The 23399-nt window shown below is 37.6% G+C and overlaps 1 protein-coding gene across 4 annotated transcripts in view; it reads left to right on the forward strand.

Annotated features, from left to right (window-relative positions):
* Positions 1–23399, forward strand: part of IPCEF1 (interaction protein for cytohesin exchange factors 1) — a 172636-nt gene that overhangs the window by 29696 nt on the left and 119541 nt on the right. The gene's annotated exons all lie outside the window — the stretch shown is intronic.

A 23399-nucleotide genomic window follows, 5' to 3' on the forward strand; every position in this document is an offset into this window, starting at 1 on the left:
TTTATATAGCCTTAGTTTGAAATACCATCTATCTCTTCCTTTTATTCTCTATTTTTTAAGTTCTCTAAGACATCTTTGTGGCATTGATTTGTTGTCATAAAGCAAATAAAACTATAACTTAAAAGTACTTTAAATATAATTTTCACAGTGTAGTTGAACAATGTTCTTTGTATACTTAGAAGTTAATATTGTAATTAATTTATTGATAATTTGAAAATAGAGAACATACATAAGTGGATTGGGGGACAGGGTGGATGGGGAGTGCCATTCATCGAGATGAGGATGAAGAACACATTTTTTAGGAAAGATGGTAAGCTCATTTTTTGGCACGTTTAGGAAACTTTAGTACTTGGAAATGGGGGATGGCCAGTGGGCAACCTAACGGATATCTCTGGAGCTCAGAATGTAATTCTGGCTTGAAATATGGATTTGGAATCCATTGGCATTAATGGATCAGTGACAGTTAAATAAAATGTAATATGAGAAAGAAAGCACATGAACAGAGCCCCAGGGAACACCAATATTTAAGAGATGAAAGGAGACAAGGGGGAGCTAGGGGTCTGAGGAGAGATGACAGGGAGGTGAAGGAAGACTGGGAGGACGTAAAGTCCTGAAAACCAAGGGAAGGGAAATATTGAGACAGCATCCTGTGCTGGGGGAAGGTCAGTAAAAACAGGTTGAAAAATACCCATTGAATTCAGCAAAAAAAAAAATGCCTACCAGTTTTGATGTGAGTATCCCGATACAGCTGTGTCTGACGTTCACTTTCAGGGCTTTGAGAAACAAGTGTATGGTGAGAACCGGAGCAGTAAGAGGAAATTTCTCTCAAGAAGCTTGCCTGAAGGTTAAAAAACAAGCAGTGACTAAGTAGGGCTTCAGCAGAAAGGATTTTTTTAGAGGTAGGTGGGATTTAAACATTGTTACGCATTTAGAGGAAAGAAAGTAAAAAAGTTTCTCTGAAGATACGAGAGAGCAGGGATGATAAATGCGCTTTCTTTGAAGAACTAGGAGGGGGTGGCTCCCAAACATGGTGTAGGGGTTGGCCTTCCATAGGATGAGAAAGGCAGCAAGTATGTAAGAATGGTCTCTAACTCCTCTGGGACACAAAAGGTGAGGTGGTTGAATGAGAGATGGAAGGAGGAAGGACGTATTGGATGGGAAGGTAGAAATAACTGTTGTTTTCTTCTGTCAGTCAAGCAGTCATGTCCTGAGCACCTGTTACATTTTCAGCACCATAATGGGAATTAATGGTGAAGAAAAACAGATATGATGCCTATCACCATAGAGTGGTGGTGGGAGGCAGATATAAATCTTTTATTGTTTTTGTTTTGCATTTTTCCAGGAGAGGGTCTGTAGCTTCATAATATTTTCAAAGGCATTCAGGAAGACCCATAAGCTAGGTAGTAAAGATTAAAATCAAAATTCTAAAGATGGTCTATTTTTATTTTCATTTTAAAATATTGATATATAATTGACATAATATTATGTTAGTTTCAGGTGTATAGCTTAATGATTTGATATACGTATATATTATAAAATGATCACTGCACTGAGTCTGGCTAACATTTATCACCACACATAGTTACAAATTCTTTCTTTCTTGTAATGCGACCTTTTAAGATCTACTTTCTTAGCAACTTTCAAATATTCAGTACAGTATTATTACTTATAGTCACCATGCTATACATTACATTCCCAGAACTGATTTAGATTTTAAATGGAAGTTTGTGTCTTTTGACCACTTACACCCATCTTGCCACCCCTCCCCCTCACCTCTGGCAACCCCCCATTTGTTCTTTATTATCTGTGAGCTTGTGATTTTGTTTTTGTTTTTGTTCCTTTTTTAAGATTCCACATATAAGTGAGATCATATTGTATTTGTCTTTCTCTGTCTCACTTATTTCACTTAGCAAAATGCCTGTGAAGTCTATTCATATGACAGGAATTCCTTCTTTTTTACGACTAATATTCCATTGTGAGTGTGTGTGTGTGTGTGTGTGTGTGTACCACATTTTCTTTATCCATTCATCCATCAATGGACACTTAGGTTTTGGCTATTGTAAATAAGGCTGCAATGAACAGAGGGGTGCAGAAATCTTTTCCAGTTAGTGTCTCATTTCCTTCAGGTAAATACCCAGAGTAGAATTACTGACTCATATGATAGGACTGTTTTTAATTTTTTGATGAACCTCCATAACTGTTTTCCATAGAACAGACATTAATTTTAATCACACAAATAAATACAAATTTTTGGTAATGGTAAGAGCCCTGAACAAGAGGGTTTTGGAGTTCTGGGTATTTTGACTCAGTCAGAGAGCTGAGGGAAGGTTACTTGACAGATTTTTGGAAAATAGGGAGAGAACACTAGATACATAATATTTAATATATGTTAGTTTTTCTTTTTCTTTTTGAAAATCGTATCATTTGGAAGAGACAGTATATCTAAGCATACATTAATCTTCTTCCCCATATGTCCCTTTACAAAACTTTCCTCATCTAAGAAGACTTGACATACTTGTAAGGGAGTTCCTTGTTTTTTTTTTTTAATAAATGTACGTGTTTACATGTCCAAAATGAGAACCACGAAGGACTGCATGACCCATTTTTAATGGGCTGTCCCTGTGTTCCTAGCTTCCAGATATCACAACTAACCTTAAGTTAAAAAATATTCTCATCCTGTAAGACTGACAAAACATTATACATGCAAAAATATTACCACATTATGGTAATGTAGAAATTGAAAGTGTATATTACCATCCCATGTCTTGCAATAGGGTCTGGTGTATTTATAATTCCTTTACTGCCTTTTCTCAGGAAATCTGAAATTAATATATAGTAGGAGGCTGACTTCTGAATAAGGGATATGTTTTTTAAAAAATGAATTAAGTGATAAAATTTTAAATTTTGGACACTCATTAAATATTTCAGAAAGGAATATAAGCACGTTTATCATACCTTGGCCTCTTTGTTTCCACAATCACCATGCTTTCTTCTTTTTTTTTAAATTCAAGTATAATTAACATACAATGTTATATTAATTTCAGGTGTACAATATAGTGATTCAATAATTCTATACATTATTTAGTGCTCATCATGATAAGTGTGCTCTTAATACCCTTTACCTGTTTCATGCATCCCCCCCAGCTACCTCTCCTCTGGCAACCAGTTTGTCTGTTCTCTACATTTGAGTCTTTTTTTTGTGGGGGGGTCTATTTTTTCTTTCTTTCTTTGTTTTGTTTCTTAAATTCCACATATGAGTGAAATCATATGGTATTTGTCTTTTCCTGACTGACTTATTTTGCTTAGCATAATACTCTCTAGCTCTATCCATGTCATTGCAATATATATATATAAAATACCACCTCTTTGTGTATATATATATATCACCTGTTCCTTATCCATTCATCAGTTGATGGACACATAGTGAAATTGCTGGATCATAGGGTAGTTCTATTTTAAATTTTTTGAGGAACCTCCATACTGTTTTCCAGAGTGGCTGCACCAGTTTGCATTCCCATTGACAGTGTAAGAGGATTCCCCTTTCTCCGCATCCTCACCAACACGTGTTGTTTCCTGTGTCATTAATTTTAGCCATTCTGACAGGTGTGAAGTGAAATCTCATTGTATTTTTGAACTCCTTTAGTTTCTGTTTGTCTGAGAAACTCTTTATCTCTCTTCTTATTCTGAGTGATAGCCTTGCTGGATAGAATATTCTTTCCCGCTTTTTCCCATTTGGCATTTTGAATATATCATACCACACTCTTCTGTCTTGGCAAATTTCTGTTGAGAAGTCTCCAGCTAGCCTTATGGGTTTTCCCTTGTAAGTTAAGGACTTCTTTTGTCTTTCTGCTTTTAAGAATTTTTCTTTATCACTATATTTTGTAAATTTAATTATAATATGTCTTGGTGTTGGCCTGCTTTTGTTGATTTTGATGGGAGTTCTCTGTGCCTCCTGGATCTGGATGTCTGTTTCCTTCCCAGTAATCTGGGAAAGTTTTCTGCTATTATTTCTTGAAATAAATGTTATTCCCCCTTTACTCTGTCTTCTTCTTCTGGGACATCTATAATACAAATGTTATTATGTTTGATGGAATCACTGCATTCCCTAAGTCTATTCTTGTGTTGCATAATTCTTCTTTCTCTCTTTTGTTCAGTTTCATTATTTTCCATTACTTTTCTTCTACATCACTGATTTGTTCATCTGCTTCTTCCAGCCTACTGTTCATTGCATCAAGCCTGTTTCCAATCTCTTTTATTGCATTCTTCATCTCTGGTTTTTTTTTTTAACTCTTTTATCTCTGTGGTAAGGGTCTCACTGATGTCTTCTATTCTTTTTTCAAGCCCAGTGAGTATCCTTATGGTTGTTGCCTTAAATTCTCCATCAGGCATGTTACTTATATCTGTTTTGTTTAGATCTCTGGCCATGGACTTATTTTGTTCTTTCATTTGGGATAAATTCTTCTATCTTGGCATTTTGTCTAAGTTTCTGCCTTCCACTGTGTGTTAGAAAAGCCAGTTATATCTCCTGCTCCTAAAAGTAATGGCCATATAAAGAAAAGGTTAAGTAGTGTCCAGGGCCTGGTACTTCAGGGAGTGTCTCCAGTGTGTGCCAAATGCACTCTGCTATTGTGTTCTGGCTGCTCTGTCTTTCAGGTCAGTTATCTGCAGAAGCTCTCTATGCCTGCTATGGACAGTGTTTGGTCTCTGGCCTGATTGTGGTGAGTTTTCACTAGGTGTGCTTTGGTCTGCTTATGAACTGAGACCTGACATAAACTCCACCAGAACTTTGGCCCTGCAGAACTCTCTGGTTGGAATATGTGGTATGGGCAGAGGTTTGTGCTGGTTTTCTGGGGGAGGGGCCTGCTGTACTGGGACTGAAGTGAGCTTGACTGAGAAGGGCAGTCCTACCAGAATGCAGGGAGGTAGGGCTTGGTGTAAGCAAGTTAGGCAGCCAGTGTTGGTGCTATTCTCCTTCCTGCAGGTGGCTCTGTGTTCATGCTGAGGGGTGGGGAAGGGAAATGGTGTCAGCTGTATGTGCCCAGAGTGGTATCTCCATGAACATTGCCTCTCAAGGACACACTCTGAGAAGAGCAAATATTCTCCTCTCTGTGTGCCCCAGGCCTTCCCCCAGATCATCATTTCCATGTTGTCTGCCACTGGGTTGTTTGCCTGCCCTCTCCCTAGGAGCAGTGCAGTGCCCTCTGGGCTCTATCCCAGCCAAGCTCGCTGACCTTTAAAACTCCAGGCTTTAAATCTTGCAAGAGCTCACAAAATTCAGTCCCTCTCGTTTTCCAAGCCAATGGCTTTGGGGAAATGTTCTCCTTGTGCATTCCCCTGTGTGCTCCTCTCTTTCTCACCCTTCTCCTCGTCCATGGCTCTCTCCCATCCATAGCACCCATGACCTGTTTATCCCCTAAACCACATCTTTGCACTTCCTGCCCTCTTCAATGTGGCCTCTTCTCTCCTGTTAGTTGTGGAGTTTGGTCTGTCAGTCTGCAGGTCGATTTCTGGGGTCTTTAGGATAATTTGATAATTATCTAGGGTTTGTGGGATGAGATGAGCCTAGGGTTTTCCTACTCTACCACCATCTTCCTCTCCTCACTCTTTGACCATTCTGAGTTTTACATTTGTCTCTGATAAAATGGATTCAGTATAAGGATACCATGAGCACATGTGAAAGCACTTAGACTAGAGCTGGTGGGCGTTCCATAGTATTCATCCACCTGTCTCTTCCTTGCCATGTAAGTGCTTTCCTAAGAAGAGCTGATAAAGTTTGGTGTGTTGATCCTGAGAGTTTTCTGACAGATGGATGTCACAAGCATCTCTGGGTCTTAGTTTCTTGACTGCAAAGAAGTGAGGGGATTGCCCTGCATTGTTGGACTGAAACTGAAGGTCTTTTTTTTTTTACTTTAAAATGTTAGGGTTTAAGGAATTGAAGGAAACAAGTTTGGATGAGAAGGTCAGGAAGGGGTTTCTCAGTAAAGGCACAGTGTATATGAAAATATCTAAAGAGAGGCACAAAGATGGGGGGCCTGGTGATTGTCATGGAAATGGAGAAATGCCTGGTGAGGAATGCATAATAGAAAAGTATCAAGGGGGTAAAGGAGACAAAAGTCCAAACAGCTGAAAGGCAATTGTGCTGAACCAGGCTATTTAGCTACAGCTTTTTTTTTCCCCCTCCTAAGAAAGATTGAATAAGCATTGACATGGAGAGCGCTGAGTGAATGGACAGCCAGGGTACAAGCCTTCTCACTGATTTTCCTATGATTTAAAATAGACACACTATTTTAGGCATAGCAGACTGACTCTGTCTAGAAATGCAAATGAAGATTTGTTTCCTTTTCTGAATTGAAGATACAGTTGGAAATTTCCCAGGTTAATGTTATGAACCAGGTGTGGTGGTAGGAGGTCAGTGGAGAGCCACGGGTAAGTAACGTCTATGGATTTGGTCATCTTTGCCTCCTGTTTTTCAGGATCTCTGGTTTCTGATCCAATTTTTAAAAAATTTATTTTAATTAATTAATTACCAATTAATTAATTTTTAAAGATTTTATTTATTTATTTGACAGAGAGAAAGAGAGAGAGTACAAACAGGGGGAGTGGCAGACAGAGGGAGAGGGAGAAGCAGGCTCCCTGCTGAGCAGAAAGCCTGACTGGGGCTCAATCCCAGGGTCCTGGGATCATGACCTGAGCTGAAGGCAGACGCTTAACCTACTGACCCACCCAGGCGTCCCCTGATCCAAATTTTTATGATACCAGATTAGGAAACTCCTAATATATGCAAACTTTTGTTTAAGATATCTAAATAGTGATTCATTCTTTTATTCATCTATTAAATGTTTGCAAATGTCCTAGGTAATGGGCTAAGTGTTGGGAATACAATGGTGCATGAGATGTCAACTCTCACCTCAAGAAATCCAGAGTCTGAGGGCTGACAGGCTTATACATGTACATGTTCCCAAGACACTGTGGGAAGTGCTGTCATACAACTGTATTCAAAATCTGAAGGGCACTTAAGAAGCGTTGCTAAAGCTGTTAGCTGTTGCTCAACAATGCCTCGCTGAAGACAATAACTATGTATTTTGAAGGTGATCTATATATGTGGGTGCTGCAAAGTCAATAAACATGAAAATAAAGGAAGAAGGGAAAGGATAGGACACAAATAATTCTGAAGCATCTGCTTAAGTGCCTGACACGACCTGAGTAAATTTATGGAAATTATGTCACTTCATTCTCACAAACACTCTGGGTCCCAAGTTATATTATATTCACTTTACAGGTGAAAACACTTTACAGACTTGAGAAAAAGTAGTTTCCCCAAAGTTCCACAGTGAGCTGGAAGCAGAAGAAGGATTTCAATATACGTCCATAGTCCTTCCACCACATTGTGTGGTTACAACTCAATGAGACAAATAAAGGCTTGGGTGAAAGAGGAAGTGGGAACACTTGGTTTTGCTGCCTCTGTGAAAATGAGTATGTGACTCAGAGATTTCAGACAGTGGGACCTAGTGGTTTGGGTTGTCAAAGTCCGTAAATATGTCAGTTACTGAATTCAGGATGCTAATTCAACAACAGAAGCTTGCTGTCAACCAGAAACTGGAATAAACTCTGTTCTGAGTTTGTATATAGACATGCAAGGGTAGACGTGGAAGGCTCTCTGGTTGATTTTCACAGGAAACCAAGTACAGTTGAATCTCATTTATTTGGAAATTACATTATAAACTCCTACATCTAGCACTCTTCAAAGAATCAGCAAATCAGTAAAACTCTATGAATGCTCAAATGGATATCATAAACCATAAATAATAAATCTCATGCATTGTGCTTTTTATTCCATTCAAGATGTCCTCAAGCCCTCAATCTATTCATGATTGCATATCTGGTTTCAAATCTAGTTGGAGGATAAAAGTAATGTCTGTCAAGAAAGGATTAGACAAAAAATGGAAAAAGCAGCTTCAATTCTCAGCATCAGTTCCAATATAAGGGTCAAAGACCCCGTGTGGATCCTGGAAATTACCCTTGTAATGTGCCCATGGAAGAAAGTGGATTTTTTCAGTGTTGACCCAGAGTCATCAGTATAAGATTAAACTAATTTCAGGCTACTTTTCTACGTATGTAGGGGGTATATAGTACATTAATAATACAGTCAGTCGTCTAAGATAACTAACATGAAAACGGTGCCATTGCTTGAAAGGATAAGTCAGCCATCTGGAAAACTTATTAATTATACAAAGTGATGTATCCTCAGAAGATTTTAGATAATCTGGTGCCTTATTTATTTATGAAATCCAACTTCCAACTACACCTTTCATTGGAATGGGGCAGGGGGCCCAGGGGTAATATCCTCCTGTTGGCCCAGAGGAGAGAAGGAAGAAACTCCACCATCCAGGGATCCACCATGCCTCCTCACTCTGGCTTCACGCTTGAGTTGCGTTGTCCTGGGGTGGGGGAATCTCCCTAATGGGTCCATATTCTCTCTCCTAATCTTAGATCCACAGACTTGGGAAGTGGGGACAAAGGCCTTTGCCCATGGCTGTTTGGAGGTGGTATACTCTTCCCCTCAACATACCCACACAGACACTCACACTTCTTTGTACCAGGTCCTCATTGTGAATGTCACAACAGTAACTAAAAATAATTTTGAAGTGTGTGTTAAGTAATCATACTGACAGCCTTTTGTTTTACTTCCTTATTCTTGCCCTATTCCAATTGTGCTAAAAGTACCAAAGTGTCTGATAAAAATTCAAAAGAAGCCTGACATGCAAGGGAGAAAAAAAAAAATAAAAGGAAGGGGCTCAGATAATTTGCAAAATAGATAATGAGTCTTTACATGATTGAGTCAAATGTACTGCTTCTTAGTCGAGGTTTGAAATGTTAAATCAATTGTTTTTTTTCTCTCTCTCAGTAAGAGAAACGCTGACCCTGAGTTTCACAAAGCTGTTAAATGTTTTTTTTTCAGAAGTTGCAGGTGCAGACCTAAGAAATAGGTTTGCTGCGTGTGGGCTGATTGTGACCTTAACTTGTCAATGGGATAGGAAGACTCATGCCGCTTCTACTATTCCCTTTTATTGACAAGAGAATGCCACTGTTGTCCAATCAAGAGAAACCACCATTCCCTAATTATGGTACAGATCTCAGTAAGATATTTGCAAGCACTCGTAAAGATGTTACCTAAATACAGTTTGTGTTGTCAGAGTTTTAACTTCTTTTATGCCCTGGACACCTTTGGTAGTCTTAGGAAGCCTATGGACCCCTTTTCAGAATAATGTTCTGAAATGTCTAAAGCAAAACGCAAAGTACTACAAGGAAACCAAATATATAAAAATATAATTATAAAAAATTTTGTGATATAGAAATAATGTGTTTTTTTAATACGTTAATTAACATAATCTAGCAGCAGCAAGTGTAGTGACATTTGAAGGTGATGATAAGTGTAAGTGATATTTTCGGATAGCTGCAACAACCCAAATGGGAGACGAGCGTACCTGGGATTTCTATGGGAAACAAATTCACAGATACTCCTAAATACTTCCGTGGTTTGTTGCCAATATTTGTATTTGAAGGAAATGTTAAATTTCAGTTAGAGATCAGTGCAAATGAAGATCAGCTTTCCCCCATCTAAGTGTACAGACTCCCTGAATTCTGTCTGCAGGTCCCCTGGAGTGTTTATGAGCCCTAAGTTAAGAACCCCTGGCATACATAAATCATTTTCATAGGTTTATGAGCATGGTTGAGATAAATTAAATTTCTTCAAATACACATTTGCGTATAATTCCAAATGCAGTAATGAACATTTATATTTTTAATTCTCAAGTGGAAATGTCATTCCTTCATTTGTTCATTCATATTCTTACTTAGAATCTGCCTTGTTTGTGAAAGGATTTAAGGCAAGTTGCATAAATGCATACAACAAAATAGAATGAAATTGCAAGAAGGAACAGAAGAAAAGGTTATTGTGAAAAGTAAGAGGTGTCTTCGAGTGAAGTTAATACACAAAGTGTATGTGGGAAGGCACTAGATCTTTACTAGGGTACAATGACATATTGATTGTAAGTTTTATGATATGCAATGCAAAGGGTAAGAAACAGTTATAGATTCATGACCACATCTCCTGTAAAATCAAATGAGATGCCCAACTTTTTGTCTACTGAAACTAGAGAGAAATTTCTTCCATAGACCTTACCTCATAATGACTGTCTTGGTCAGCTCAAGCTGCTATAGCAACTTTATTGACTGGGTGTCTTAAACAACAGAAATTATTTCTCACAGTTTTGGAGGTTGGAAGTCCCAGATCAGGGTGCCAAGATGGTCAGGTTCTGATGAGACCTGTCTTTCCAGCTTGTATATGGCCATCCTCCTCCTGTGTCTTCACAGGGAGAGGGGAAAGTGCTCTCTCTCTCTCTCTCTCTCTCTCATCTCTAGCTCTCTAAGGGCACTAAAACCATCATGAGGTCTCCACCTGGTGGCCCAATTACCTCTGAGAGGCCTACTTCGAAATACCTTCATATTGGGGGGTTAGAGCTTTAACCTATGAATTTGGGGAGAAACCTAATTCAGTCCATAGTAATGATACACTGTAATGAAATTAACGGTACGTTTAAAAGCTTCCTTTGTTTCATTGGGCTATCTCTTATAATTTCTCAGTGTAATCAATGACATATGTTTCTGCTGGCCCAGCTTAATATAAAAATGGGTTTAAAATTATGTAGTGTAATTTTAAAAACCTTTTTGGAGGTATAAAGTATTATTTTTTTTTAGTACCACCTCGTTGGAGGTACTTACTCTCGAAATGTAAACTAGTGATTATTAATTTTTACATGTCATGGACCAATTTGAGACTCTGATGAAAGCTATATATGCAGACACACATTAAATTCTGCATATAATTTTAGGGAATCACAGATCTCTTGAAGTCTCAGCACTCTGAGTAGTAAATAACTCTGGGATATAGAGTAATGGATATGCCTTTAAACATATTATGTAAGTATTGCTTATTGTAACTGAGAGTTTGACATGGACCGAAAGCCAGCCAGTTGGATTTAATGCTCCTGGCAAGCATGGGAATACAGCTATTCTATGCTGGAAATTAAACAAATGCTTTACTAGCTTGGAGAACAGGAAATCTGCAGGCATATTTTACAACATACAATGCTAATATTTCAAGGTTGGAGGGGTGCCTGGATCATACAGTCTCAAATCTTGTGCCTGAAATTCTCATGCCCCTTGGAGAACATCACAAATCTCTGACTACCACTATTGCAAGGCCCCAGGAGATGACAACAACAATGTGGGCACAGCCCCTAGACCCACCCCCACCCCAACCTCCTCCACCATCACCCCATCCTTTGCCATAGTCCAGCTGAGACCAAGCTGTCATGTGAGGAATCGGATAGCCAGGGTGGATCCAGACTTTGTGGGGCCTGAATCTTATACAATTTGGAGAGACTTCTTAGGGAAAATAATACAAAATTACAAAGAGGGTGTTGTAAGAAACTCAATATTTAAAAGACATGACAGCAATGAGAATAAATTTCAAATTTTAAAAAACTGACAAAATACCAAAAGCAGCACATTATCCAGAAAAATAAGATAATTTTAAAATTAACTGCCTGACATATCTCTAAAATACATTCCCCTACATTTTTATCTGTGTGATTTTTGGTTGCCCCTCTATATGACAATGATTTTGTAAAGTCATTTTGTCTAGAGAACATAGAAAGATAATACAGTCTTTCATCTAGCATAAGTTGATCAGAATTGTTTTTTTGTTTTTATTGATTGTTTAGAAAAATTCTTCTGGCTTCCCAGTTGATTACTGGTAATGTAAGTTTTTAGGATTTCTCTCTCATGTTTCTTTCAACTGTGAGCTTTACATTTGGAAGAATTCCCCATAAACTTGTTTCTGGTTCTGTGCATTAGAAGCCTTATTTTCCTCTACTGCCCATTGACACAGGGAGATACAGGACTTGTCCATATTGTAATATGACCTCTGGCCTGAGCCAGCATGTCACCATGCCAGGTGAATTGGCCAGTGGGAAGTAGAATGTTACTGGAATTTACTACTATATTTGAACAGCTAGCAATAACTTAACTATACAAGGAAGAGAGTGTGAGCAACATAAGTATATCCCATTAATTACAAAATGAGTACACCCATTTCTAGAGATGCCTGCTCTCAGAACTGGTAGGCCAGCTCACCCTCATGCGATTTTTTTTGCTTTCCTCTTTCCCAGCACACTCCAAGGACTGCCTCCATGAACCTGCAGCCACCTTCATAACATCTTCACGGAAAAGAACCTTCTGGTAGGATTCCCTAGAGTAGGGGCACCTGGGTGGCTCAGTCAGTTAAACATCTGCCTTTGGCTCAGGTCATGATCTCAGGGTCCTGGATAGAGCCCCGAGCTGGGCTCCCTGCTCAGCAGGGAGTCTGCTTCTTCCTCTCCCTCTGCCTCTATCCCCCCACCGCCCGCCACGTTGTGCTCTCTCTCTCTCAAATAAATAAATAAATAAATAAAATCTTAAAAAAAAAAAAAGTTTCCTTAAAGTCTAAGCTCAAGAGAGCAAGGCCAAGATAGAACAAAGAGGGAAATTTTTCCTACCATGCCTCAGAGTCCAAATCTTTCCAAGTTCTTTGACACTGGGAATGTAGACTCTCTTCTGGAAAGACCCTGTTCCCAATTGCAGGAGTATGATCTTACCACAGGTTCTAATAAGACAAATATCTCAGAACATACCAGCCTAAAATCAGCATGAGGAAAGGCCACTTGGAACAGTTTGGGATCCATTTCCATTCATAGATACAAGGGTATTTAAGGCCATAGACACATGGACCACAATATGACTACAGTCATTTTTATGTTGGAAAATTTAAACCTGATAGAACCATATGCTCGTTTCAACTATGAAACTCAGTACAGCACACATGGAATATTTTAAATGATTAATATAACTTTCTGGCAAATGCCCCAGGATAACTGGCTGCAAAATATATGCTTTGGAAAGTGGCTGAGTTAACTTATTTTATACATTTATTGATTACAAGCCAGTTAAATGTGGAGCTAAGTCTAACAAAGATATTCACTTTGGGTTTAGAATAGTTGGTTAACAGCTCTTCTTTTCAGGGTTCGAGTATCAAGGCAACTTCTCCTTTAAGGCCACTTCTAGCTGGTAACAATAAAAGCTATTATTTTTTAATATAAGAATTCTAATTTTATTACCTATGGAAGGGGAGTGTCTATTGATTTCATCTAAAAGCAGAGTAAATTGCTGAGGCACATGAAATGTCTGCTTCTTTAAAGCCGATGGGAAGCACGATGTTTACTTGTTTGAATACATTTTGGATGGGAGGTATCTACTTCGCTTGTTTGTTAAAGAAAAAAAAATCCATTTCTCTCAATGTCTGCGTTCAAATAAAAATAAAAATGTTCAGAGGTGTGGAATAAGTGAGAATGCTGTTGGTATAACGGTTTAACCTAAAATTTCCTCTTTTTTGGTCTTTACCCACAAAGAGGCCAAACCTGTCTTTTATTTTTAATGGAGATGGACAGCAGCTGTCCTTTCCTTCTGGGAGGAGATGCAAAACACATAGTAGTGGGAAAAATTTCCTCCTTTGTTCATGAGGTCTTAGAAAATGAGCGTTAAGATGGTGGACTAGAGGTGGTAATATGTCACATTAGCTTCAGTTAACTTATAACAGTTCTAAAAATGGGTTTTCATTGTCTATGTACTACCCCAATGATGGACTTTATAAATTATTCAGGCATAGAATGTGTGAATTTCGGAAAAATAAATCAGAAGGGTATCGATTCACAATTTCAAAAGCATTTTTTTTTTTTTTTTAAAGTCATAGCACCCTTTCTCTGAATGCAAGTATGCCCTGCATCCACGGTAAAACCAACAAGTGCATATACGCCCGCCCCACCCAGGCGCTCAGCAGCCCTTCCCTAGGCTCTTCCTCTGCCCTCGCAGAACTGACACATGGTTGGGCATAGAGCAGGAACCTGACTTCATGAAGCCCCTTGCTGGGACTGACCACGGTTTTAGGAGGCTAATCCTTGACAACAGCATTTTAAGTCATGGATGATTCACAACCTTTCTGTGAAGGAAATAGCAGTATTTGCTGAGAGCTTCTGGGCGAAATACCCCAACAAATAGAAATACTGGTGTCCTTTCTTCCTTTGATATCACGTGTGTGTGTGTGTGAGAGAGAGAGAGAGAGAGAGAGAGAGTGAGAAAGAGAGAAGATGGAGAGAGAGAAAGGGGAAACGCTGAAGCTGGTAACCTAAGTAGGAGTTGCTCATGTTCCACTGAAAGGAGAGACCCTTAACAGTATTTCATTTTTTAAAAAGATTTTATTTATTTATTTGAGAGAGAGAGCATGAGCGGAGGGGCAGAGGGAGAGGGAGAAGTAGACTCCCTGCTGAGCAGGGAGCCTGAGGTGGGGTTCGATCCCAGAACCTTGAGATCATGACCTGAGCCGAAGGCAGACGCTTAAGGGACTGAGCCACTCAGGCACCCCCAGTATTTCATTTTTTAAAGGAAGGCTACTCTCCATTTCCTTTGCTTTCTTTTGAGTTTGCGTCATTTTTGAGTTGAGTTAACTGGGCATATTCCGAACAAAGAAAAGTGTCCTCTTGACTTGAGATTCTATAATTGATTATATAATAACTCATGAAGTGTTTTGGAAGTTAAAGTTAAGATGCTGGTTTAAATTTAGCCTGAGTAATTATGGAGAAGTTTTCTACAATCCAATTCTAAAAAGACACTTGGGGGACAATTTGAGAAATCAAAGTGGTGTGTATGTGAAATACCATTGTAATATATTTTTCTAATATGCCCTTACATTTTTTTAAGGAAATTATTTTATGGTTCTCTAAAATTGAGCCAGATGATCTTAAATCTTCTGTTTTCCTATTAACAGTGAATTTGAGTTAAACAATCTTTGCATTCTGCCATTTATGCAGCTCTTTCCCTAAAATAACAGAAGCATTAAACAAGGAAATATTTGAGATTGCCCCAATCATTGAACCTTAAAAGTGTTACTGGTCTTGTTCTCAAAAGCACTTCTGTGCCTTATGTACTGGTTTTCAAACACTGAAAATGTACATGTGGACGTTCAGATTATTCGGCACCCTAGGACCTCCTGCTCAACAACTGAGATAAGAAAAGAATGCTCTTCAGAGCATTACAGTTCATTAGGGTGCTGTCCAAAATCTCGTACATGCCTGATAAAGTTAGCGGAATGTCAGGCCTGTGCTGTGATTAAAGGTTCTAAATGTGAGTTGTCACACAGCTCAAATATTAGCTATAATCCACATCCATGCAGAGCTCTAAGATTAGGCCTTGTAGACACAAAGCTATATATATAGAATACTCCTGCTTACATTACAAATTTTCCAAATGAATGGAAGAAAATGGAGGAGGAAATACACATTAAGAGTAGGTATCTCTGGACTTTGAGATGATGGGTGGTTTTTGTTTTACTAACTGCTCTATTGCATTTTTAAGTTTATAACAATGCAACTATGTATTTTTTTTTATATCAAAAGCTTTATTTCCAAAAGTGGAATAGATGCTAAGTTATTGGCAGAGCCAACTTTGGAGTAAGGACATGGTGAACATGGGTCCTGAATAAAACCTGTGCCTTTCAGCACTGGCCTCTCTGGCGGTCAAGGTCCCAACAATAACACACCGTTGAAATTCCTCACTCCCAAGGCCTCCTTTCCTTCAGTTTCCTCGTCTTTCTTTTCTTTTTCTCAGTGCTTGCCTTCATCCTCATGAAATGCATACAGAGTTCACTGTATATCAAGGATCGAAACATGGAAAAGTCTGAGAGTCATGCGTTTTGCCTCCCTCACATAGCTAACAATTTTGGAATAATTTATAATTATTCAAATTATCCAAAATAATAGTATTTTGAGCCGCGTCAGGGTGAGAGTCTGCCAACATGATCCGCAATGTTAGGTTGCAGCCAACCCACCGCTAACGTGCACCTGCGTGTCCAAGCGGGTCGCCTCCCCCCTGGCGGAGCCAGACAGCGGTGGGTGAGCGGCTGAACTGCTTCAGGAAGGACTCAGGCAGAAGCAGGTGCACACAGGGGGTCCAGAGCACCGGGGAAGAGGGGCGAAACTTCTCTGCAGTTACAGCTTAGACAATACACACTTGACGGAAGTCCGGGCCCCCAAAAGGAGCTGGACTGGAGGGAGAGCCCTGGGAATGCTGGTTAAAGCCAAGATGAGCGAGGAAGCCTGGCAGCGTGGGAGGAAGCATTGCTCTGGGAATGGACCTTCCCTGTTCTTACTCCTTTCCTTTCTTCTTCTAGAAGGGGTGTCTGTGGGTTTCTAAGGGAGAGAGCTCATCATGAGGTCAAAGGAAGAGTCCTCATCAAAGTAGTGGTCAGAAACATGTGTGTGTTGCGGGGGCGGGGTAGCTAGAGGAGGTTGGGGGGCTCGCAGGCTGCCAATGCTGGCCACAGCAGCAGATTTCACGGCGATGGTCTTCACCTGTGAAATGGGAATAAAGGCAGGACCCTCTTCATAGGGTTGCTGTGGAAACGAAATGATCAGTGCCTGTACTCCATTTAGCACAGGCCTGCGCAAATCAAGTAATAATCAGAGCTCAATAAATGTTGGCTATTGTTATCTTCATCATTGTTTCTGTGATCCCTTCTCTCTACTTATCTTCTACTTATTTTCAAGTGGTTATATAATTTGATTTTATGTGATCCAATAAAATGAATTTTGGCTGTGTTTTTGTTTTTAAGCAGAGAAATTGCTTCTCGGGATGTATTTGAAAAGGGTTAGATTAAACCTTAAGTGAATTGAACTCGAGCAAAGTTTTAAAAATAATTGTGGCATCTCAAAGTTGAATTTTTACCAAATAAAAAAATTGAGCACTGATGTCATTTTTTGCTCTAGGAAGATCATGAGAATAACTAATAGCACTTGGTGGAGGTTAATATAGTGTTGAAAGTAGTAATTTTAACAATTTTGAACTCATTTTCAAAGACATAATTGGAATAATTTTCAAAAGACATCAGTCTTTATTTTTTTGGGAAATTACAGTGATTAAATTAACTGCAGGCAGCCTCTCTTATTGTTATTTGATGATAATAGTCTGTTGATGAGGATTGGTGGAAAAAAAGGAATGATATGTGTTCTATTAAAGACTTCACAGCTGAAAAATTTTTCATCACTCGGGCCCGGACAATTTATATGCTCAAAGCAGAAGTATCAAATGCAGCTTCCTTTACTGTAGTTGTCTTGAAAACTAATCCAAATGAACAATGAGAATAATGCATTTCCTGGGATTAAAATGTAGATTTTTCTTTTAAGGGGGTAAATAATATGCCAGTTCAAAAGAAAATGATACGCTTGCAGAACTCTGTGAAAGTTGAAAAAGGAGTTTTGTTCTTTCGTTGAGTATTTTCAGGATTCTGTCTCTGCTTCCTTATGAATTGAACACTGGACAAGGACAATAATATCACACCCATTATTTAGGCATTTGAAATTACTCTTTTACTTTGAAATGAGGTATTCAAATCACTGAGTGCTGAGAAATTGTGCACAGATGAAAATGTAAGTGGATCTTGATCTGTCATCTGAGCTTGAGGCTCTCGGGATGTGGCAAAGTGGTTTTTATCAGTGGAAAATATCACCCTATTTCTTTAAGATCTTTCCGAACTCAAAATGATTTAGATAGTATATCTGAGTGTGAATACCACCCAAACAAGCACCTGCAATTGTCCTTACCTGGACATGGGTGGTATTGCTTTTTGAATTTCAGTATTACTGTAAAAGTTGTCTGACTTTTATTCCCATCAGTATTCTTAATCCACAGCTTGGAAAATCTGTTTATGCTCTTTCTGGCTAGAATGTCTACTTAAGGATCTATGCTATTGGTTGTGAATCAAGTTACATACACTGATAGCCAAATGTTTCTTGATTTGACCCTAAACTAAACAATACTGGGAATGTGAAGCTCAAGGTTAAAAAGAAAATTAAAACGTTATTAATTTAATATGCTAAGAAATCCTTGTACAAATCCTGATGACTATGCTATGAAACAATGCTGTTTTCATGCTTTGGGAAGTAGAAGGAATTGACAAAAAGTCTTTTTCAAGGGAGAAAAGAAGAGCTGGTGAATTACTAGTTGCACCAAATGCAAAGACATAAACATGAACAAAAGCCAATTACTTGGCATTCAATACAGCTAACACTCATCCACTTTTATGTTGTTTCTGCTTTGATTATTGTAATTTCAAATCATTACAGTTGGAAAATGTTTTGATAAAGCATAATATTACATTACCTTGTAATTTAACATACAGCTGGAACTGTAAGGCACAAAGTTTGGACAATGGAGAGGTGCAAGTTGTAGAAGAGAAAAAATATCTAGATTCATTTGACATGAAAACACAGGGCTTCTTCCTCAGTGTGATATTTATGGTATTTCTATGCTTAAATTTTGGCCACAGATATAGTCTTCCTGGTTCTATAAACTTGGATAGATTTGCATCCAACAAGAAAACATAATTAAAAATACCTACCTTGTGGGGTGGTTGTGCAAATTGAGTAAATGAATCCATGTCAAAGCGTTTTGTAAGCTGCAAACTATGACACTAAATTTACTTATAGGAGATAATCGCTAAGTGTTATTGATTGAAAGAAAATATTAATCTGACCTATTTTGTGCTTTTTCTAATGTACAAAAAGAAGAAAAGCATTCCCACTTCACATGTGTGCCTCTGTCAAAATTTTCACCTGAGTCTAATTGTGAGGAAACAATTAGATAAATTCAATTTGAGGGGCATTATGCAAAAAACAACTGGACTTTACAAAAATGTCGATTGTCAAAGACAAAAGGAACTATATACGTATGACTGTATATGCAATGGTGACCTTGAGTGAGTCCTGGATTTAAAATAAAATATAATAAATACCTAGACTGAAAAGAACATTCCTGAGACAATTGGGAAAATTTGAACTGCATATTAGATAATTGTATCACTTCAAATTTCCCAAGTATGTTTATTATTGTGTAATCATGATAGGATATTTGTTCTTAGGAGGTACATGCTAAATTTTTTTTTTTTAAGTTTTTATTTAAATTCCAGTTAGTTAACACACAGTGTAATAGTTTCAGGTGTACAATAGAGTGATTCAACACTTCCATACATCACCCGGGGCTCATCACAAGTGCCCTTCTTAATCCCTATCACCTATTTACCCCATTCTTTCACCGCTTTCTCCTCTGGTAACCATCAGATTGTTCTCTATAATTAAGAGTCTGTTTCTTGGTTTGCCTCTCTCTTTTTTTTTTTTTTGTCCCCCCCTTTGTTCATTTGCTTTGTTTATTAAATTCCACATATGAGTGAAATCACAGGCATTTGTTTTTCTCTGACATATTTTGCTTAGTATAATACTCTCTAGCTCCATTCATGTCATCACAAATGGTAAGATTTCGTTATTTTTTATGGCTGAGTAATATCTCTTTCTTATCCATTCATCAGTATATGGGCACTTGGGCAATTTCCATAATTTGGCTATGGTATAATGTTGCTTTGAACATTGGAATACATGCATCCCTTTGAATTAGTATTTTTGTATTCTTTGGATAAATACCTAGTGGTGTGAATCCTGGATCTTGGGGTAATTCTATTTTTAACTTTTTGAGGAAATTCCATACTATTTGCCAGAGTGGCTGCACCAGTTTGCATTCACACCAATATTGCAAGAGGGTTCCTCTTTCTCCATGTCCTTTCCAACACCTGTTGTTTCTTGCGTTGTTGATTTTAGCCATTCTGACAGGTGTGAGGTGATGTCCATGCTAAAGTTTTTAGAGGTGAACCATCTTTATAAGTAATTCTCAAATGGTTTGGCAAAATATTTATTCATGTGGACAGAGAGATAAAGCAAATGTGGCAAAATGGTAATAATTTAGGAATCTAGTGAAGGCTATCCAGATGTTCATTGTTAAATATTCCCACAGCTTTCCTATAGTTTTAAAAACTTTCAAAATGAAAAGTTGGAAGAAAATTTAAAAGGTTAAAAAAACCAAATATTCGAAACAGATGAGTCATTAAAAAACAGATCTTCTTAAAATGTATCTGTCCTTTACAGATCATGTTTTTCTGCCATCTCATTTTACTGTGAGATATAAATATACAGGCTTAAAAAAGAAGAATCTTGCAGCAAAAGCAGTGCTTGAAGGAAATTTATAGAATTGAATGCATATATTAGGAAAGAAGAAAAATCTAAAATCAATAATCTAAGTTTCCATCTTGGGAACTTAGAAAAAGAAGAACAAATTAAATCCAAAGTAAGAAGAAGAAATAATAAGAATTAGAGCAAAAATCAATGAAATGGACAATAGGCAATCAATAGAGAAAAATCAATGAAACCAAAAGCTGGTTCTTTAAAAAGACCAATAAAATCAGTAAACCTCTAGCCAGGCTAACTGAGGAAAAAAGAAAGAAGACACAAGTTACTATTATCAGAAATGAAAGAGGTGACATCACTACAGCTTCCATGGAAATTAAAAGAATAATAAAGGAATACTATGAGTAGCTCTGTGCCCACAAATTTGACAATCTAGATGAAATGGACCAATTCCTTGAAAGACACAATCTGCCAAAACTCACATGAGAAGAAATAGATAATCTGAATAGGTCTATATCTATTAAAGAAATTGAATCAATAATAAATAACCTTCCAAAACAGAAAGAACCAGTTCCAGATGGATTCACTGGCAAATTCTACCAAATATTTAAGGAAGAAATTATATCAATTCTCTACAGACTTTTCAGAGGATAGAAGCAGAGAGAATATGTCTTAACTCATTCTGTGAAGCCAGCATTATCCTGATACCAATACCAGACAAAGACATTACAAGAAAACTATAGACCAATATCTCTCATGAACATAGGTGCAAAAGTACTCTATAAAATATTAGAAAATCTAATCCAAAAAAGTATAAAAAGAATTTTTATAACCAAGTGAGATTTATCTTAGTTATGCAAAGCTGGTCCAACATTTAAAAATCAATTAATGCAATCCATCACATCAACAGATTTAAAAAGAATAATCACATGATCATATCAATAGATACAGAAAAAACATTTGACAAACTCTAACACCAATTCATGTTAAAAACTCTCCATAAACTAGGAAGAGAAGGGAACTATTTATACTTATATTGATAGCTATTGATAAAGACTACCTACAAAAAGCCTATAGCTAACACCATACTTAATGGTGAGAAAGCTTTCCCACTAAGATCAGGAACAAGGCAAGGATGTTTCTTCTCATTACTTTTCAACATCATACTAGAAGTTCTAGCTAATGCAATAAAGCAAGAAAAGAAAATAAAAAAGATATAGATAAAGAGGAAGACATAAAACTCTTTGTTCTTAGGTGGCATGATCATCTATGTAGAAAGTCTGTAATACTGACAAAAAACTCCCAAAAAACAAACAAACAAAAAACCTCCTGGAACTAATAACTGATTATAGCAAGGTTGCAGGACACAAGGTTAATATACAAAAGTCAATTGCTTTCCTATATCCAATGATGAGCAAGGGGAATTTGAAATAAAAAACACAATTATCATTTACCTTAGTCCCCCAGAAATGAAATACTTAGGTATAAATCTAACAAAATGTATACAAGATGTATATGAGGAAAAATTCTGATGAATAAAATCAAAGAAGAACTAGCTAGAGAGATAGTCCATGTTTATGGATAGGAAGACTCAATGTTGTCAACATGTCAATTCTTCCAAAATTGACATATAGATTCAATTCAATCCCAATCAAAATATCAGCAATTTGTTTTTTGGATATTGACAAATATATTTTAAAGTTTATATGGAGAGGGAAAAAACCCAGACTAACCAAACAATATTGAAGGAGAAAAACAAAGTTAGAGGACTGACATTACCCAATTTCAAGACTTACTATAAAGTTTCAGTAATCAAGACAGTGTGGTATTGGTAAAAAGATAAACAAATAGATCAATGGAGCAGAATAGAGAGCCCAGAAATAGACCCTCGTAAATGTGGTCAATTGATCTTTGACAAGGGAGCAAAGGCAATACATTGAAGCAAAGATAGTCTCTTCAACAAACGGTGCTGGAATAATTGGACACCCACAGGCGAAGAAATGAATCTAGACACAGACCATACACCCTTCACAAAAATGATTATCTCTACTTAAGGAAGTGATGGAGAAAATTATGTTTAAAACTGTATCATAGACCTGTATAGAAAACACAAAACTCCCAGAAGATAGTGTAGGAGAAAGCCTAGATGAACTTGAGTATGGTGATATTGTTTTAGATATAACATCAAAGATGTGATCCATGAAAGAAAACATTAATATATTGATTTCATTAAAATTAAAAACTTCTCTACAAAGGCAATACAAAGAATTAGAAGACAAGTTACAGACTGGGAGAAAGTATTTGCAAAAGATACATCTGATAAAGGACTGTTATCCAAAATATACAATCAACTCCTAAAATTCAATAATAAGAAGATAAACAACCTTATTAAAAAATGGACTAAATACCTTAACAGACACTTCATCAAAGATTTACAGATGGCAAATAAGCATACAAAATAATCATGTAAAAGGAACGCTCCTCATGTCATCAAGGAAATTAAATTAAACAGAATTTTTTTTTTAAGATTTTTATTTATTTATTTGACAGAGAGAGACACAGTGAGAGAGGGAACACAAGCAGGGGAAGTGGGGGAGGGAGAAGCAGGCTTCCCGCAGAGCAGGGAGCCTGTCGCCGGGCTTGATCCCAGGACCCTGGGATCATGACCTGAGCTGAAGGCAGACACTTAACGACTGAGCCACACAGGCACCCCAAAACAGAATTGTGCTAACCACTTACACACCTATTAGAATGACCAAAATCTGGAACACTGACACCACCAAATGCCAGTGAGGATGTGGAGCAACAGGAACTCTCATACATTGCTAATGGGAATGCAAAATGGAATAGCCACTTTGGGAGACAGTTTCTTTGGAATACAGTGGTTTCTTAAAAATCTAAACATAATTTTACCATATAGCTAGCTCAGCAATCATGCTTCTTGGTATTTACCCAAAGGAGTTGAAAACTTATGTCCATACAAAAATCTGCACATGGATATTTATAGCAGCTTATTCACAATTGCTAAAACTTGGAAGCAACCAAGATGTCCTTCAGTAGGTGAATGGATAAAGAAATTGATACATTCAGACAATGGAATATTATTTAGTGCTAAAAAGAAATATGTTATCAAGCTATGACAAGACATAAAGGAAATTTTAATGCATATTACTAAGTGAAAGAAGCCCATCTGAGAAGGCTACATACTGTATGATTCCAGCCATATGACATTCTGGAAAA

Source organism: Halichoerus grypus, chromosome 9, assembly GCF_964656455.1.
Source record: "Halichoerus grypus chromosome 9, mHalGry1.hap1.1, whole genome shotgun sequence".
NCBI lineage: Eukaryota > Metazoa > Chordata > Mammalia > Carnivora > Phocidae > Halichoerus > Halichoerus grypus.